The 15,021-nt window shown below is 36.6% G+C and overlaps 1 protein-coding gene across 1 annotated transcript in view; it reads left to right on the plus strand.

The window, feature by feature from the left end:
* The first annotated feature begins 2,562 nt into the window (after window positions 1-2,562).
* The window catches only part of LOC135701819 (influenza virus NS1A-binding protein homolog), a 102,292-nt gene continuing 89,833 nt past the window's right edge, over window positions 2,563-15,021 (plus strand). Inside the window, exon 1 of the mRNA XM_065222748.1 lies at window positions 2,563-3,192. The gene's annotated coding sequence lies outside the window, so the exon portion shown is untranslated. The remainder of the gene's footprint in view (window positions 3,193-15,021) is intronic.

Here is a 15,021-nt window from a genome sequence, read left to right on the forward strand (position 1 = left end):
ATGTACAAATTTCACACTATAACGGTACTATCAACTCTTTACTTTCATCTTCTCATCTATTATATAAAATGTCCACTTTAATCCTAATATTTGATGTTAAGCAATTCCAACAACGAAAATAATCTATTTCCATCTATTTCTGAAGAAATTCTGTGAAAAGTTGTTAGTGAATTATCAAAGTTATCTACCTAGATATATCATAATTTTAAAGATTTCGAACGCAGAATCAAATTCAAGATCATAAAAAATGGAAATTACTATTTGTAACGTAAGCAAAAGTAAATTAAACAAATCACTTAAAATGCTCTTCACAGGAGATTCCTTTGTAGGATTGGATTAAATTAGAGGAATTTATGAAATTTGATTTTAAGTTCCATGACATAAAAAGTTTATTTCAACATCAAACCGTATTTTAATTTCTAAGTAACCATATAAATAGTTTCTTATTTAGTATTTACAAGTCACTATTTGGTCACTATTTCCGTAATTTTAGTCACTAAAGTCACAACTATTATATCGCATCAGCACTACCAGCCCTGAAATTGGCAAAAATCATTACAAAACAAATAGGTATTTAGAAATAATGTTCGCTGAAAATCATCAGCAAAATATACAAACTGCACTAATTTAAAAAAATAATAATTTCATATCAACAGATTTTAAACAACATAATGTTTTTGACTGGATTGTCTTAAACGCTGGCCAAACTGAGCAGTTATAACATGTTATAACGGTTGTCAAATAATTGCAACACAGAAACCACCATCAAGATAGCGCTAAAACATGTTATAACTCTGTAGTCTGAACGTACTATTATAGTACGTTCAGACTGCAGAGTTATAACATGTTATAGCACTATCTTGGTGGTGGTTTCTGTGTTGCAATTATTTGACAACCGTTATAACATGTTATAACTCTCCAGTCTGGATAGCGTTTTAAAAAGGCTACATAGTTATAAAATGTTATAGCGTTCAAGATAGCGGTGGTTTCTGTGATGCATTTATTTGACAACCGTTATAACATGTTATAACTCTCCAGTCTGGATAGCGTTTTAATTGCTGGTCAGACTGGATAGTTATAACATGTTATAACGGTTGTCAAATAGTTGCAACACATAATTCACCATCAAGATAGCGCTATAACATGTTATAACTCTGTAGTCTGAATGTACTATTATAGTACGTATACCCGAGCAAAGCTGAAGATCAAATTGAAATCAAAATTTGCTGTTGTGATGTAACTTATTTTGAATACTCCAGTTGATCTCAGTTTGGTTGACTTAACGGTTAACACAGCAAAAATGAGAGCAAAATTTTACACTGTTGAAGCAAACGGAAAACTAATCCTGCTTTCAATGAAATCAATTTGATTACTGATTTTGCATTCATAATGTTTAACTGAATACGGGCCTGGAGTAAATGGTTACCATTCATGTTTCTCAAGCTGAAATACTTCGGCTCCAATCTTACCCCGGGCAAGTCACGAATGACCTAAAATGTGTTAAACAAATCAAATAAACAATAATCAATAGTTCAACGACAGATAAATATTAATTAAATTTTAAACAAGAAGTAAACAGCAGAACTTCAAGTTAAGTTGCTTTCATATAAAAAGTCTTGACTGCATAATGAAAGCACAATATGATATCAGACTTATGTCGCAACATTTGAAATCAAAATGAGTTTTCATTATGATAGGAACTGCACACTTTAATATCGATTTGCTTTCATTTTGTTAACCGACTTTTCTCGGGTAGGCTACAGAGTTATAAAATGTTATAGCGTTCAAGATAGCGGTGGTTTCTGTGTTGCATTTATTTGACAACCGTTATAACATGTTATAACTGCTCAGTCTGGACAGCGCTTTATAATACGTTCACAATACAGAGTTATAACATTTTATAACGGTTGTCAAATAATTGCAACACAGAAACCACCATCAAGATAGCGCTATAACATGTTATAACTCTCTAGTCTGAACAAGGCAAAACAAAGTATTAGGGAGAAAATTAAAAAGAAAATACGATTACAGTAATGACTCGATTTTGTCAGCCCCTCCGCGTATCAGATTTTTATGTTTCAATAATTTTACTTAACCGTTATTCCAAATCGTTCTCATTCGTCTTCAAGATGTATATTTAAGCTATACTTTAGTGCAATAAGAGCTTAGAAAAAGCGCATGGGTTTAGTAGAACATTAGAAACGATTTTCAAAAGTGGGGCTGACATTATTGTATATCTAAAAAATCCTACCAATTTTCAAATTTCTATGGAAGACCTCGAACAAGCTCACTGTGATGCTTTCTGATTTTTCTTCTGATTATGCTTGGTATAGATGCGTTAGGAGGATCCTTGGGTGGATTTATTATCCATCCATTCCTGTCGAACGAGTGTGGTGATAACAGTAAAAATGGATTTTGTATTTATACTACAGTAAACGTGTGGTTGTGCTATCTTTACGACGTCCGGCATCATGGCACGGCAGCAGCCTACCAACGGAGAAGGAGAGTCTCTCGTCGCTCGCGCTCACGTCCCAAACACTCTATCTGGCAGCAGATTTCATTCATCGATTCGTTGTTGTACGACTCGGGAGTACCAATCGTGTTTCTGGTGATTTTTGATATAGTTTTTCTGTACATGTTTTATTTTTTGTGAGTTGAATTTCGCGTTCAATATATCGCTCGAACCGTTTTCCGGTACGTAAAAGAAACGATCCGTCGTATTTCGATCCGTCTCTGTGACATCCCACCTCTAGTGTTGACCCAAGCTGGATCCACCTAGTCAGTTCCTCCGATCGATTAATCGACCGTCAGTGTGACGATGGTTTCCATGTCGCGTTTTCACAAGGTGTGATACGTTTTTTGTTTCGTGTTATTTTTTCGTTTCTATCCGTTTTCGGTTGAGGTCGCCATTTGGAGTACACAGCAGGCAGGCGAAAAATCATTGTGTGCAGTATCTCTGTCGAGTTCGAGTCAGACATAAAGCGGCGTGTTCCGGTTTTCTCGTAGTCGATTCCCTGTGGGCAGCATTGTCGATTGCTCACCAAGTGAAAGTATGAATAAGTGAGTGTGGAGACCGCTTTGAAAAACGTGGTCCAACTTCGATCGAGTGTCGTCGTTTTGCGATTTAATTTCGGCCTTCAGACCCGTTAGATTATTTGGTTCTTCCATCGACCAGCTAATTGACATTCAAGGGTAAGTTACCATCAATCATCTACCTAGTTAGTCAAAGTTTGAAACCAACTACATCTACGACCAGCAAGAGAAATGCTTGTTGCATTATGTCTATCTCATGTTCATACATCAACTTCTGGTTGTATTTTCGCATCGTAGTTATGTTCCATATATGATAACAGGCCCCTCAATATAAATGGTTTGACCATGCATTATCCCATGATAACATATCTCGCAATTACCTTCCATAGCAGGCAAGGCAAAGAGATGATGTGAAGTTGCAAAGAACTCACACCACTAAATTGTACCAACATCTGATGGTATATGATGGATGATGTGTTTGTGATGATCAACATGTACCTATGTTAGTATTTTAATGATCCTTGTTGCCATATCGTCAGTCGGTAGATTGTTGACCTCATTGAAGCTTCAATCATGTTTTTTTTTTAAATATTTAAATTGTAGATACGTAGGACAAATTGATATGCCGGGTGTGGCAAACGCAATGAAAGTCAATATAAGAGGAGAAGATGCTGTGTCGTCAAGGGGTAAATGAAATCATTGATCGCTATTTTTTTGGAAGAAGATGCGCCATTGGTAGGTGCTGGTTTGGCACGTTTGGCATAATGGACACTACTTGCAGAGCTGTTACAACAGGCGCGGATTTCGCGATTTTTGTGGATTTGTCGCGGATTTGAACTTTCAGTCGCGAAAATCGCGGAAACATTAAATGATGCCGTGAAAATCGCGAAGGGACTGATGTGCTGTCACAAAAATTGTGGAATTCTTTGTAATCTTTCCGTCCCGGATTATTTTGCTGTCATACATTTTGTTGTTCATTTAGCTCTTAATTTTTTACCGGTTCAAACCAAACACCCTGCAAATAATCGAGAAATGATCTCAATTCCTGGGGTCTGTCCAATGTGAGACATTTTCATTTTTTTTTCATATTTCTAATATGAACATAATATTTTTCGTTATCAAATCATAAACGAATCGTATATATGCGAATATTTGCCATGTATACCGGATATTTTAGGTTCTTTAAATCGTCATGGAGTTCAGTTGATTTGTTCTACAATATTAACCAGGACTGCAATAATGTCTTAGACACTACGAAATATGTCCAAACAGATTCAAAGTGTCTATGTGAATCGTGTCCGAGCTATTGCTACGTATACAAGATGTTATAGGTTCTGAAATCATTCTGGAGATCAGATTATTTTTCTACTAGATCATCCAAGACTAATTCAAAGTCTGTAGTATCGAAATATGCTCAAACAAATTTGCAGTGTCTATGTGGATCATGCCAACCTATTTCCGTGTATGCCAAATGTTCTAGGATTTCCAAATCGATATTTCGATACTACCAATATTATCCCAGTCTGTGTTGATCTAGTAAAACAGATAATCTGAACTGCAGGACGATTTGGAGAACCTAGATCGTCTGGTATACGTGGAAATAATTAAACATTATCCATATAGACACTATGAATCTGTTTGGATATGTTTCGATACTACATACTTTATCCCAGTCATGGTTGATCTAGTAGAATAAATCATCTGAACTCCAGAACGATTTGGAGATCTTAAAATATCTGGAATACATGACAATAGCTCATACATGATCCACATAGACACTGTGCATCTGTCTGGAAATATTTCGATACTAAAGACATTCACCCCTATTCTGTATTTCGTTTCAAACGAAATTCTCATACAAAAAAATATTTTTTTTGTATGAGAATTTCGTTCGAAACGAAATACAGAATAGGGGTGATTGTCCCAATCTCAGTTGATCTAGTAGATCAAATTATTTGAAGAACCTTGAACATCTAGATTACTCGTAAATAGATCATGCATAATCCACATAGACACTTTGAATCTGATTGGATATTTTTCGATACTACAGACATTATTGCAGTCTTGGTTGATCTAGTAGAACAAATCAACTGATGTCCTGGATGATTTGGAAACCTATAATTTCCGGTATACATAGTACAGTACAGTTAAAAAGCAGTTATACGTCAAAAATAGACGTCACATTTAGTTTGACATTTAGTTGTCATAATTGCTGAGGGGCATTCGAATGGAATATTAAGTGATAATATAAATAAATTTGAAATTATTTTCATTTCACACTGAAATCAAGCCTTAAAAGCGTTATGAGCAAAATTATTGAACCTTTCTAAACTAGTAAGATGGAATGTTTCACAGCAATTTCATAACAATAACAAACTGTACACTGTATCAATTGTTTTAAGCGTTGATCAAACAATCCATTGAAGCTCCCCTCTGTGTTTTTTGACGTTTGACAAGCCAGCCCAGTTACACAGCAAAATAAAATGTAATATCGATCAATGTAATTCAAGCTGATGTATGAAATAATGATGTAATAGCAAAAAGCAGGTACAATATTACATCAATGGATGTAATTTTGTTCGCAAAATCGATGTACATCGTACAACGTTATATTACACAACCGATGGATTGACCTGGTTGCAGCAGTTTGGATGTAATATTCAACAACTTTGTTTTTCTGTGTAGCGAGTGGAATTCGCTAACTGGCCTGTGCTTTTAGCCCAGTTAGCGAACAAGTACTGTAATAAGTCGTGCATGATCCAATTATGATTTGATAACGAAAAAGTGCTAGAATAAAAAAAAATCATGAAAATGTCTCACTATTGGACAGACCCCAAGGAATATCCGTGTAAATACAGAACCGCGACGTGACCTACAAGTATGATTTATGAAACTCTGGTAATTTCTCGATTATGTGCAGGGTGTTTGGTCTGAATCGGTAAAAAATTGAGAAAACTAGAGCCAAATCAACTACAACATTTAGGACAGCAAAATACGTCAGGTTAATTTTCAAGAAAATTTGCATTTAAAATGAAAATGCACACATTTTAATAATGTTTCATCAAATCTAGGCCGGTATTAAAGAATCTCATAATGTAAGGGTGTTTTATTATGTTCACTAATTACTCAGAATGTATACTATATATAAATAACTGAAGATGTTATACATTGTTATTTTTAATTTTATTTTTTCAAAGGTTACAAACGATACTCCTTTAGCTCAGTCGGTAGAGGCGCAGCTGCAAAGCAAGTCCATGCTGGAGGCGACTGAGTTCGTTTCCCGTCCGGTCTATTTCGGGTTGGAACATTTCTCTACTTTCTTTGGCATAGGATGGTACAGGTATAGAAAGCTCTCAATTAAAATGTGAAAGTACTTCAAAGGACACTAAGTTGAGAGCTGGCAAAAATCTAATATACTATAAGCAATAAGCTTGAAATGCCATGTAATAGTTTACAAATGGTATTTTTAGGTAATGAAAACAGTTTTTTTTTTGTCGCGGATTAATATTTGCAGGGTGGCAAGTGAAGCAGGAAAACCAGGAAAACCGGGAAAAAGTCGGGAATTTATTTTCACCAGGAAAAACCGGGAAAAAACCAGGAATTACATAAGTCCACCAGGAAAATAATCTTGTTTGTATAATTTAAATAGGTTTTAAGTTTTATTCGAACTACATGCAAGTTCTACAAAATTCTGAAAAGTCTTACAAGTTTCAGGAAAATCCTGTGAACTACGACGGTCAGGAAATCTCTCCGAACCTTCAGAGAAGTTCTACAAATTTCAGAGAAGTCTTACGAACTTCAGGGAAGTCCTGTAATCTTTGGGGAATAACTACGAATTTTACAGAATTTTCTACAGATTTAATGTAACTTCTACGACATTTAGGCATTGCTTAAAACTTAAGGATAATCCTATGACACTCATGGATTTTTTCCGAGCTTCAGAGAAGTCTTCAATACTCTTGGTAAGTCCTCTGAACTTAACATAGTTCTCCAAGCTCAAAAAAGTTCCTAGTTCTTTCGAGAAGTCGATTGAACTACAGGTAGTCCTACGAAATTCATGGGAGCTCTCCAAACTTCAGGGAATTTCCAAGAAATTAAGGAAAGACCCACAAACTTTTGGAAAACCCTTCGATATTTAAAGCCTTCAGGGAAGCTCTTCTAAATTTAGGGTCCTCATATATTCAGTTAAGTCCTTCAAACTTCAGGGAAGTCCTCAGATCTTCGAGAAAGTTCTTCGAACTTGAAGGAAGTCTTACGATCTTCTGAGAATTTCTACGAACTTCGTGGTACTTCTACGGTATTTAAGAAATTCCTATGAATTTCAAAAAACTCTGAACTTCAGGGAAGTCCTAAGATCTTAAAAAAGTCCTTCGAACTTCGGGGAAGTCCCATGAAATTCAGGCAATACAAACTTCAATGAACCCTTTAGGAAAGACCTTAACGCTTCAGGGAAGTTCTACGAACTTTCGGGAGTTTCTATGAACTTCAGCAGTCAGTCTTTTTAATAATAAGAGTTATTAAACCAGCGTTGTTTATGAAATCTTTTAATCATATGATTTTGAAATCATGTTGTAATCAAAATTCCGCTAAATAAGATCCTTAATCGTTGACAATTTGCGGAAAATTTAAACAAACTGGAAATCTGTAAAATTGTTGGAAGCAAAGAGTCCTCATTCATATCACACTTCGCAATTTCACCTTGCGATAAACTTTTGCAAAAACATGAGTGAAAACGCTTTGCTATTATAATTTTAACACATAGAACGGAAATAGGCGCCATGATACGACAAAGTAGCGCGGCTCCATACTAGCTTCTTAACAGCAAACAATCAGATGAAGATTTCACGGGCATTCACAAGAACCTTAATACCTATTTTGGTTTGTGAAATTCCGCATTGCGCGAAGAATGATGGTACAAGGATTCACTTTATTTTTTTATTAACTATTGTTTTTTAAATACATGGTTTTTAATACCAGGAAATTTTAAATCATTGACCAGAAAACCCAGGAAAAAAACCAGGAATTTCAAAATGGAAATTCACTTGCCACCCTGTATTTGAAGTCACGAATTTCTTTTGAGAAATCGCGGATTTCGTGGATCAAATTTAGAAAATCTTGTAACAACCCTGTACTTGGCAGAATCGCTATGATTCCACATATTTTTGAAGCACAGAGTTTCTTTACAATCTATGATTATTCCTTCTTTTAACAGCTGCTCGTTCTTTCACAAAATCAAAACTATTTTTGCAAAATCAAAACTGTTTGTTTAATATGAGACAGTTATGCTTTTTATGGGAAGTTTAAGGACGAACTGCTCATGTTTGAAAGAAGGAAACATCTGCTGCAACAATTAGCCAAAGCTACTTCTTACATATTCGGAGTACGGAACATTATCTTCTTTATGAAATATTGATTTATTGAAATATTCAAAGAAGGGAATACTCCCTTCTTTATAAAACATTCGAAGAAGGAAATATATTTTCACAAGTCATTAAAACATCAATTCCTTGCAAAAGAACGATAAGGAGTAATCTGTGATAGCAAATTAACTTTTAGTCCTGCAATTTGGAACGATTATCCCAAATTATGCCAAACGTCCTTATGTCAAATGTACCAGACTCGATATGTGCATCGTTTGGCCAAAACTCAGCACTCAAAGGAATTTATTTATAACCTGACGATAATATGTAAAAGTTTTGCCGAAGCCAGCAACAGTACCTATACTACGCAATACACAGCTGTTCTTAATACAAAATGATTGTAGTACCGTTCTACCAACCGGTGGAAACTAACGATTTTAAATTGGCTCACTACTTGACTAGCCTATTAGCATAGAGGTAACTCTAAGACCACTGGGTCCCGAAGAAAATCATTATTATTTTTGGCTCACTCAGTACCAGAACAACGGTCCCAAGCAGTCCCAAGCTATTTCACTCACCCCTGCATGTTCTGCATGAATCCACACACCCCTGATGTTATCTGTCAAACTTTCATAGCGAATCAAAACAAACATAGTGCAGTGATAGAATTTCAACTAGAATAGGGTACGTTAATCGTTTGCTTGGGACCAATAGGCTACTAAAGTGGTGAGCAAATTTAAAATCGTTAGTTTCGTATTGATTGTTGCTATTAGTCCCAAGCAAATCGATTAACGTACTCCATTCTAGTCTGGATTTTCGTATGTTTTGAGGGGTGCATCGATTAGCTTCGGATCGAAGAGAGTACCAGAGCTGAGCCAAAAAGTTGCGCATGTTTTTTTTGGGCATTCTGGTATTAGAGTTACCACTATGGTTGTACCATAGAGGAATAGAATAAAAATATCATGTCTCACCATTGGACAGACCTCAAGAAATATCCGTGCGTTTTTCTCATATAGCTCTTACTTTTAATAAACGCAACCAAATAAGCCCAATACTGTACCAATAATTGATAAATGTATGATGAGTCAGCACCTAAAAATTCAGAAACGTATCTCTTTAAATCGGGCTTTTGCAGCTGTTTTTTTTCTAAAATGTAATGTCATCTGTACGATCAATTTTGAGATACACTGTAAGTGCACGCAAACCAAAAATTCATTACATTCAATGTTAGTTGCATTTCCTATCATCTTTCGTGTTCTGTCTACGCCTTCGACTACACACTAAGATTTTGTTTTCGTGTTCGGTAAATTTTACCGAAATCAGAACAGCTGAACGTTCGGTAAAACTTTGACCTTCATTTTTAAGTCCATTGAATTAAAAAAAATAATTTCAAAACATGTTCAACCTTGTTTAAACGATCAAATCTTGTCATTTTAGTGTAGATTTAGTTTCAAAGTAACTGAAAAGCAATTGAATTAAATTGCATAAATTTTACCGAACAGTTCAGTTGTTCAGATTTCGGTAAAAATTACCGAAGTCGGCGCTAATTTCTAAGTGTGTATACCAGCAAGCTTTTTATTTATAATATTGTTTTATATCGTTAACTTCACGCAAGAAGTAGTACAAACATGATTAGTTAAAGTATTGATTAACTTCAAGTATTGATTGATCTTCAGAGGAAATCATGTCAATTTTCAGAGAAAATGCTGTCAGTGATAAACATGTGCAGTTTTTGTTATTAGTTAAATTTGTAACGAAATCATATAAATTAAGCAAAACAATTCCATGGAGCCGTTAGAGTGAACAAGCATCTACGTCGTGTTTGCAGTTTAAGTCAAAATCGCATATAAGAATGGCATACCTCGCATTATGTTTGTGTTGAATCGTATAGAATGCAAATTTCCGACTTATATGCGATGACTCATTTTTCCGCCGTACTGTATCACAAATTAAATCGTATTACATCGTAAGACTTTTCAAAATTAATTTGTTATTGCAGATTAAATCGTATATGATGTTAAATCAACTCGTTTAAAATTAAACGAAAATATGCACCTATATGGCCTCCACTTTTGTACGTATAAGCCATTTCTTTGCATTCTATACGACTTATTTGTTTGTATATATGTTTGTATATCACGAAAACGACTTTGAATATACGTGCATTCTGGTTGTCTGGGCAATAATGTGAAGGAGAATGCATGAAATTACACTTATTGTTATCAGGTGAATCTTTGTCATTAACGAAAAATGAATGAGATTTTATCGAAGGTTTTTTTGAGAATCAATTCTTCCAGTGACTGCAAAAACACTTTTGTGAAGTATTTAAATACAATGACAAATAGCACTGGTTGGCACTAAAACTACACACTATGCTAAAACTATGCTAAACCTAAATAAAGGGTAACTCTGGTTACCTCAATCGTGATTGGAACCAAAATTAGAACTTTTATTCCTCGTTATATTATTGTAAATATAAAACAAACTGTGATTAGTTTTACGCGTTTAAAAGTGTCTAAAATAATAGCAACATTCGGTGTCGTTCACAGTATAGATAATGTTGCGAGACGTTCCTTGAAATTGTGCCCATTAGGAAAAGAAAAAAAATATACGGTTTTTAAACGTGTCACTCAAACTGCCTAATCATCATAAAACTGTAGCTACGTGCAACGTGAGAGGCACACGATGTGACAGTCAGTGTATTATGACACGTTAAGTACTGTTCAGCTATCCGTCACGGTCACGGAGTGTTTATTAGGGTGGGTCAACTTTTGAATACTGACTACCTACTACCTGTGGGGGGCCTCCCTTAGCTCAGTCAGTAAAGGCGCTGCTACAAAGCAAGACAATGCTGGAGGTGGCTGGGTTCGATTCTCGGTCCGGCTTAGGAATTTTTCGGCTCTCAATTAATAACTGTGGAAGTACATCTAGAACACTAAGTTGAGAGCACGCAATAAGCTAATATACAATTAATTTACAAATAAGCTTGAGATGCGAATAAGAAGAAGAAGACGTATTACCTGTTACAGACATGATTGCACTAACATGTAACTTCTTTAATCTAGTACCACCAACGACGTACTAGCATAAAGGAGTACAACGTTAGTAAATACAGTCATGTATGGTCACAGGTCACAGGCTCATTCGATCTACATATTGTTACTTCTGTGGGAGCAGAGCTCTCTATTATGGCAATCCCCCAGGTCCCTGGTCTAGAGCCACGGGGACCAACGGGGTGGGCTTTCCACCAGCCTCTTTTGTTGGCTTAGCTCACGACTCTTCCCCCGGTCGTATCTCGACAAAGAGTGAGATGGTGAGGCTGATCAGGGCGCAAATAACCTTCTACTCGGTCTTCTTTTAGGCACTTTTTATTTAGGATATCACGTTACTTACGTATAATAGGGTGTGTGTGTGTGTGTGTGTGTGGGTGTGTGAATGGCCGGCCGGCGTGCTGGATCGTGGATCGCTGGGCGGATGACCCGGTGGATGATCTGCTAGTTTAGACAGCGGAGACTCAAACTAAGGACAATGGGTCCTGATTCTTTGATTAACGCGTTCCTGAGGTTTTTATTTCCACTTTATTTAACTGGAAAGTCACTTCGACTTGAAATGTTTGAACACTTGGACTTTGTCTGTAAATATATCGATACTAGTCTGTGAACTATGATCCAAACCTCCTTCGAGAAGAGCTGAAGTGGAAAAGAACTTGCCCATTCGATCTGACCCAGTAGTAACCTCCTATTTGACCATACTACCTGTTTCCACCCGTCATACTTTTCATTTATTTCCCTCTTCTGTGAACCGATCCTGGTTGTGGTGTCTGTATGGGAAGTGTACTTTATGTTTAACAAATTGTGTTCTGATAATTTTAATTTGACCGTTTCTTTGGAGTGGTATTTTTAATCTGTTCTGCTATTTCTTTATATATTTTCATTTGTTTTTAATAAATTAAGTTTTATAACATAGAACATTAAATAAACAAACAATAATTTTCGGCATAACCGTTAAATAAATAGATTAATATTATAGATAACTCAATACATATTGCTAGCAACAGTCGGCCTTGCTCGTTCATACCTGGGAGGGAGAAGCAAATACTACACACAAAATCTAATAAATCAATCACAATATTGCGCAAGATAATTCTTGGCAAATAAAAATTATCAAGTAATTTGTTCCCATAATGAGGGGTTTCGGTTTTTCGTGTCTCTGCTGTTTACGTGTTACCGTCGGATGACTTAATGCTTGTGGAAAGTTGGAGTTGAAAAATCACTTGTAGAGACTCGTAGTGAATCAGCCAAAATGAAGTGTCAGGTGAAATACTGCGGCCGGAACAGCAGGAATTATCCTGGATTGGGTGTTTTGCGCTTTCCTACTGATTATATCACAAGATCCCAATGGATTAAGTTCTGTCGGATGGATTCCGGAACCGGCGAAATTAAACCAAGCTCGCGAGTCTGTAGCGTAAGTGTTGACGGTACAAGTGTTTTGCATTTTATCAATGTTGCTATGATCTTTTTTAATTATTTGCAGGCCCATCTCTTAGAGGACTGCTTCCGCGTCGATAAAAATGGGAAGAAAACGAAAATAAAGATGCCGTTCCGTCGATTGAAGCTTTCTTGCTACCTCCTGAAGACGAACCGGAAGAGAGCGATCGGTTGTTGAACTTTTATAAATCCCGTCCCCTCTACTCTTCGCCGGCTCTTCTGGATCATAACTACGCGAACTTTGCTGCTGTGGTGCCTGAATGGGTTGCTATTGGAGATGAAAAAGATGAACAGAACACTGAAGAGGATTCAGACCCGGAAGTCGCCAGGAACGATCTAGATTTGGAGGAAAAGTTCGAACCACAAGGTGAACCGGTCTGTGGTACAGCGTGTAACGAAGAAACTCCTTCGAGCTCAAGGATTAGAGCTAGTGAGAATGAAAATTCATTCAAGTTGCTCAGGTATAATAATAAACGCGTAGGTAATATCATGTTCCGGAATGATGTGGGAATCCCAGAGCCAGAATATGATGTTTTGACCACGTCTGAGCACATTAACAAACAATCCCATAAAGATGGTCGGATATAGACATTTGAATACCCGAACCAAACCCGTAACCAATTCATAAAAATTTCAAGAACCCGAACCCGACCTGACCCCTGTAATGAATGGAATTAATTTAATTACGGCTGCTTCCTGTGCCGGAGTTGAAGTTTTTGCGTGCCCCTCGATGCTACCCGTACCCAAATATACCCCTTACCCGAACTCAAAAATATTTTCTTCGTATACTCGTACCCGACACGAACCCGAAAGTTTAGAGTAACCGTACCTGAATATCTCTACAACCCCCTCCATTTTGAGAAAAACTATCAAATTTACGATATAACATGCTTGATACACTACAATTTAAACGCTGTCCAGACTGAGCAGTTATAACATGTTATAACGGTTGTCAAATAATTGCAACACAGAAACCATCTTCAAGATAGCGCTATAACATGTAATAACTCTATAGTCTGAACGTTCTTTAAGCTAAATTACATATCGATTCCTGAACTGAAGAACCGAAAATTTTGCAGTGCAAATTGTTTTCAAGCAAGAAAATATTTTGTATTCGATATCAATACTTCCCATTGATTGATGTTTTGTACTGCTGGCTCCCACTGACAGTTTGTGACAGCTCATTTCTGGCTTCACTTGACATTCACATTTTCCGAGTCTGTTTCTCCCTCCCAGGTTCATACTTAATAGCAGTATGGATTGCCGATACCTACACTCACTCTCATTGCTCAGTGCTGGTGATATAGGGTAAACTACCCAAACGATAACAATATAGTGCTGTTTGGTATAATAGCAGCACATAGCGGCGCCGATGGTGTAGTGGTAAGCGTGATTGCATCTCACTCCAAAAGGCCTGGGTTCAATCCCAGTCGGCGCCACCGAGATTTTCTGAAGCATAACATCTCTGATCACGCAGGGAAGTAAAGCCGTTGATCCCCAGTCCATGAGTTAATGGGTCGATAGGTAGGGTCCGGATGTGGGAGCTGCCTTCCTGGCATTGGTACTCAGTACAGAAAACAAGATCAACGGGAAACAAATCAAGGAAAAATAAAATAAAAATAGCAGCACAGACAAATAGACGTAGCTCTTCATGATGGATCATCGTTCATGTATTTAACGATTTAATGTTTTGATAGAATACTTGTTCAAAGAGATATGTCTGGTTGTCTGTGCTAGCAGAGGATGCCGATACGAATATTTTTATAAATACTCCCAAACTTCTGATGCATGATGTATAATGCCTATAATTGCATATTAGTTCCATATGGAAAAAAGTAGGCATTGAGAAAATGGCCACCGAAGTGAAATTTCCATGTAAATATTTGAAATAATGTAATACTCGCTTTAATAAAAGCCAACCTCTGCACTTTCACGAGAAATCACTGGGATGTTGGATAAAAGCGAAGACAACAAATCAAGAAGACTGGCAACTCTTCCATTTTCTCATACGAACGCTATGAGACAGGTACAATCGCATCATCTGCCGCTCAAAAGTAAACCCGCATAAACGATAACCATAAGGAGTGCCTAACAACCTATTCGGGTTATCATCCCAACAATATGCGGTACGGTGGCACGAT

Source organism: Ochlerotatus camptorhynchus, unplaced genomic scaffold (assembly GCF_037179485.1).
Source record: "Ochlerotatus camptorhynchus isolate MF236.1 unplaced genomic scaffold, CSIRO-AGI_Acam_v1.1 ptg000177l, whole genome shotgun sequence".
In the NCBI taxonomy this organism is placed as follows: Eukaryota; Metazoa; Arthropoda; class Insecta; order Diptera; family Culicidae; genus Ochlerotatus; species Ochlerotatus camptorhynchus.